The sequence below is a fragment of the Canis lupus genome, chromosome 5 (assembly GCF_003254725.2).
Source record: "Canis lupus dingo isolate Sandy chromosome 5, ASM325472v2, whole genome shotgun sequence".
Lineage (NCBI taxonomy): Eukaryota > Metazoa > Chordata > Mammalia > Carnivora > Canidae > Canis > Canis lupus.
The window spans coordinates 5,365,678-5,371,068 of NC_064247.1; the positions used below are offsets into that span (position 1 = coordinate 5,365,678).

Genomic DNA, 5,391 nt, shown 5'->3' on the forward strand with positions numbered 1-5,391 from the left:
GAGAGACTTGAGGAGACTTAGAGAAGAGAGACCAGCCTGGGCTACCCATGCTAAGTCCCGGAAGCCCAGTGCTTGACACAATCTCATCACCCTCCCCCCTCCACATGGCTCCTCTTGGCATCTCCCCATGTTCACAGCTCAGACGAGAGCCTAGAAGGTCAACCTCACCTCTGCTAGTCCAATTTCCTTTCCCGTCCCAGCACGTCTCTCTCCTGGGGCAGGACGCTGACCCAGGCCAGATGGGATTCCTTCAGCAGAAGTGACCCTGAGGCTCCTGAATGATCCTGAGGTAGAATTTTATTTTACTGTTTACAGTGCAAACAGGATGCCACGGACTTCAGGCACAGCAGAATTAATAACCTCACGGAAATGCCAACAAGTCCTTGAGGGGGAAAAACAGCCTTGATTCCAGAGAAAAGGAAGGATTGTAATAATGATACTACCCCCCAAAGAAACCACTTAAAGGAGTCAGATGATCTTCTAACGCAGAGGGACTGAAGTAAAACACCGGGCACTAGAGTGAACGCCAAGAGGAGGCCCCTTGAAATAGTCAGTATTGCAACATTAATATCCAGATGGTTCTCCGCGGCAGGCCAAGGCTATCTGAGAAGGAAGTGGGTAGGAGGGAGGGTGAGGGGGCGACATTCACACCAGGCGGGGAAGGGGAAATGTGCATCTAATTTCAAGCTGTCCTCCAGGGTCCCCAGTGCTTGAGCCCACCAGAGAACCGGGAAAGGAAAATAGGAACATTGTGCGCCGTGTGAGTGTGAGCGTGAGTGTTTATTCAGTTCCCACGTGTTACCCCAGGGCAGTGTTTTCCAAAGGGGGGTCCTACCCAACGCTAGATCCTGTTCTTCGAGGAGCCACTGTGTGTTACTGCTGAGGGACAAGGGGGAGGGATGTCCAGGGATCAAACTATTTTGCAAATACTGGATTTTTTTAAAAAAAGATTTTATTTATTTATTCATGAAAGCCACAGAGAGAGAGAGAGAGAGAGAGGCATCTCACAAATACTGGATTGATCAACATTTTAAATGTTTGCTTGCTGCAGGGTTTCCACACTGCTTCAACCTGCTAATGGGCCCGAAACCTTTCCAAACAGGGAGATAGATGGCGTTGCTCAAACTTAGATGAACGGACACTTCCCACGGAGTGCCTTTGCGGCCTAGAAAATTCGGCTCGGCAGACATCTCTTAGCCCTGCAGCTCAGCTGCTGTCCGGTCCTGGGATCTGTTTCCATTTGCCTTTTCCCTCGGTTCAAACCCCACCGCCCCAATCTGAGCTCCAGCCTCCAGGCGGGTTACCCAGGTGAGGTTCCCCACCCCGAATTCTATCCCGCACGCTACCCACCGCCTCATCCCTACCAAACCCAGCCCAGCTCCTCATTGGCCTCTGAGATCTCACTATGAGCCAGATGCCTCACCTGCACTCTCACCCGAAGGAGCAGACAGTTCTTGAATGCTGACCACATGTATAGAACTATGCTTTTTTTAAGATTTTATTTATTCATGAGAGACATAGAGAGAGGCGGAGACACAGGCAGAGGGAGAAGCAGGCTCCTCGTAGGGATCCCGATGCGGGACTCGATCCTGGGTCTCTAGGATCAGGCCCTGAGCTGAAGGCAGAGGCTCAGCCACTGAGCCCCCCGGGTGCCCCGTATACAACTATTCTAAGCACTTACATTACTAACTCATCCGATACTTCTCCATGACCCCATGAAGTCGGTGCATTTTTTTGCCTTTTGTCACACGGGAAAACCAAGAGATAGAGAAGCTCCGTGACCAGCCCACGGTCTCGTGGCAGACAAACAGCTGGGCCGGAGGATGAAGTTCCGATGTCCGATTGCGGAAGCAAGGCCAGTGACCACCTGTCCGCATGGCTCTGCAATCCACCTGCCCGACTGCTCCTTTCCCACGGGGGTCCCTGGCCGGGAATGGCCTCACTCACCTTCCTCATCCCAACTGCAAAATAGCACTGACACTGTCACAACAGGGGGCTCTAGGAAGCCTGGGTAAGGAATTTGGACTTTGTCCTGAAGGCCACCTTCGGGAGCTATTGGAGGCTTTGGGAAGGCGTGCGCAGGATTAGATTTGTGCAGTGGATAGCTCTCTCGAAAGACAGACTGCAAAATGGATTGGGTTAAATCTAACAAAACCAGAGAAGGACAGAGATCAAGGCTAACACACAGAGCATGTAGACACATTATTTTAACTCTCACAACCTGTCAGCGAATTGCTTTCATCACCCCCACCTTATAAATGAAGAAAGTAAGATACAGAGAGATCTAGCTAGCTAGAAAGTGGTAGAACCAGCATTTGAGCTGAAACCACTTTTTTTCCCTAAGATTTTATTTTTAAGTAATCTCTACACAGAACGTGGGGCTTAAACTAAAAACCCTAACCCTCTTGCACTGTTGGTGGGGGTGTGAGCTGGTGCAGCCACTCTGGCTGGAAAACAGCATGGAGGTTCTTCAAGAAGTTAAACATTGAGCTACCCTATGACCCAGCAATTGCACTGCTGGGGATTTACCCCAAAGACACAGATGCAGTGAAAGACCGAGAAACCTGCACCCCAATGTTCACAGCAGCAATGTCCACAATAGCCACCCTGTGGAAGGAGCCTCGGTGTCCATCGAAAGATGATGGATAAAGAAGACATGGTCTATGTATACAATGGAATATTCCTCAGCCATCAGAAGAGACAAATACCCACCATTTGCTTCGATGTGGATGGAACTGGAGGGTATGATGCAGAGTGAAGTAAGTCAGTCGGAGAAAGACAATCCTCATATGGTCTCACTCATACGTGGAATGTAAGAAACAGTGAAAGGGATCACAAGGGAAAGGAGGGGGACTGAGTGGGAAACATTAGAGAGGGAGACAAACCATGAGAGACTCCTAACTGGGAAACAAACAAGGGGTAGTGGAAGGGGAGGTGGTTGTGGGGATGGGGTGACTGGGTGAAGGGCACTGAGGGGGGCACTCAACGGGATGAGCACTGGGTGTTATACTATATGTTGGCAAATCGAACTTCAAATTAAAAAAAAAACTCATAACCCTGAGATCATAAGTTACAGGCTCCACCAACTGAGCCAGCCAGGTGTCCCTGAAACTCTTTCTTTCTTTCTTTCTCTCTTTCTTCTTTCTTTCTTTCTTTCTTTCTTTCTTTCTTTCTTTCTTTCTTTCTTTCTTTCTTTTTTTATTTTTTTTAAAGATTTTATGTATTTATTCATGAGAGACACAGAGTGGAGTGGGCGCAGAGACATAGGCAGAGGGAGAAGCAGGCTCCATGCAGGGAGCCCGATATGGGACTCCAGGATCATGCCCTGGGCCAAAGGCAGGCACCAAACCACTGAGCCACCCAGGGAACCCTCTTTCTATTTTTTAAAAAATTATTTATTAATTGAGAGAGAGAGAGTACACACACATGAAAGAGAATGAGTGGGGGGAGGGGGCAGAGGGAGAGAGAGAATCTCAAGCAGACTTGACACACTGGGGCTTGATCCCTGGACCCCAAGATCACAACTGGAGAAAAAAATCAAGAGTTGGATGCCCAACCCGATGAGCCACCCAGGTGCCCCTGAAACTGTTCTATTTCTAAAGTGATAGTCTCTTAATACTTCAGAACTGAGCCTTTCGGCCTCTCCTGGGTGTATTTATACTATTTTTATACTATTTTCTAACCTTTTCTCTGTGCTCAAAATAACTCCATTCTTATTTTTAAATGCACCGAAAGGGGGCAACTGGGACGCAGAAAGCCGGTGAGGAGGCAGCGGCAGGTCGGCCACCTGGGGAGCCTTCGGGGCATCCTGCACCAAGGCCAAGGCAAGGCTGATGCCGCCGGCCGAGGAGAGAACGCTGCAGGGGGGAGGCCCCCCGGGACCAGTGCCAGGTGTCGTGTGAGAGATAAGGGAGAAAGAAGAACCAGGAGTCAATCTCAGCGTTCAGGTTGGAAAACGGGGTGACACGCTCAGCTGGGCCTTGTGCTGGGTTTGTCCACCACCTCCGGGCCGGGCTGCCTGGCTCCCAGCTCTTGAACCTCAACTCTCATCAACGCACTGACAGCCTTCTCTTGACCCAATAAAGAGACAATTAGGGGATCCTTACAAAGCACCCTAGGATTATTTTTTCTTTTCAGTGGGAGCATGTGTCACTAGCAGGCACAGTGCACGGCAGTTGGCCTAGGGGAGGGAGACGGGGATAACGGTACATCGAATATGTCTCTCAAAAAGTAGGCCGCACCCCTGACAGCCTGGAAGGTCAGTGGGACACGTGGCTGCCCATCTGTGATTTGAAGGGGAAAGGAGTTCTCTCTGCCCCTAAATACCCCCCACACACGGATTTTTTGGGGGGGAGGGAGCAGCTCACTCTTTATTAACGGAAGGCCCTGGGTCACTTGGAGCTGGTGTACCTGGGGACGGCCTCGGTGCCCCCAGGTACGCGTGCCTGGCCAGCTCTCCAGGCAGCAGCAGACACGTTGCCGCCCGGACCTCCCGGGACGTCAGGGTGCTCCGGCCCCAGTGCTGGGCCCCGGGCAGCCTCGCCCGCCAGCCTCGCCCGCCAGCCGTGCAAACACATCGTTCACAAAGGACTTCATGATGCTCGTGGCCTTGGAAGAGATGCCAATGCCAGGGCGCACCTGCTTTAGCACCTTGTATGTATAGGTCGAGTAGGTTTCCTTGCACTGGCTACGCTTTTTGGACTTCTTATTGCCAGAACCTGGGCCCCTGGGACCCCCGGACCGCGGCTGCTGCCCATGCTCAGCCCCCATCCTCCTGCTCCCCCTAACAACCGCCTCCTGTTCCTTGGGGTACTGTTATGGAGTCAGCTGCCCACCAGGTGGGGCACACCACACCACAGCTCACCATCTGAGAGCCAGGGACCCCCAAACAGATCTTGGGGCTGGCATAATCAAACGCCTTGATATCTCATAGGCAGAAAGTGAGCCCAGAGAGACTCTGTGATTTGTTCAGCATCACACAGCTTGTTACCCCACCCAGCTTCAGACTCCCTGAATTTCCCCGATGCCTCTCTCTCTTTCTATAGAATCTTCTTTGATAACAAAAATACCAGAGGGAAGGAGAGCACTACTTTAACATTCCCAGGTCCTTCAAGTGAATTCCTGAGAGGCTTCCCTCTGTTCCCCACAGAAGGATCCTACAGGATGCTTTGCTCCAGAGGCCACTGATCCCTCACCATAAGAATTCCTTTCTCCGCAGCAAGCAGCTGGGACGGTGTTCCTGGTACCTCTCCAGGTTGCAAAGGAACATTGTCCTCGGGGACACCATTGATGCCTCTGCTGGGCTATTTGAGGAACAAGTCTGCAGGTCTCTTTCAAACACCCAGGGGGCCAGCTATGCCTTTGTCCAAACAGACAGGCCCCAAGTCATTG

General features: G+C 51.3%; 1 pseudogene; it reads right to left on the reverse strand.

Moving 5' to 3' along the window:
- Positions 1–4,391: 4,391 nt before the first annotated feature.
- LOC125755027 (histone H2B type 2-K1-like) lies at positions 4,392–4,770 on the reverse strand (annotated as a pseudogene).
- Positions 4,771–5,391: the final 621 nt, after the last annotated feature.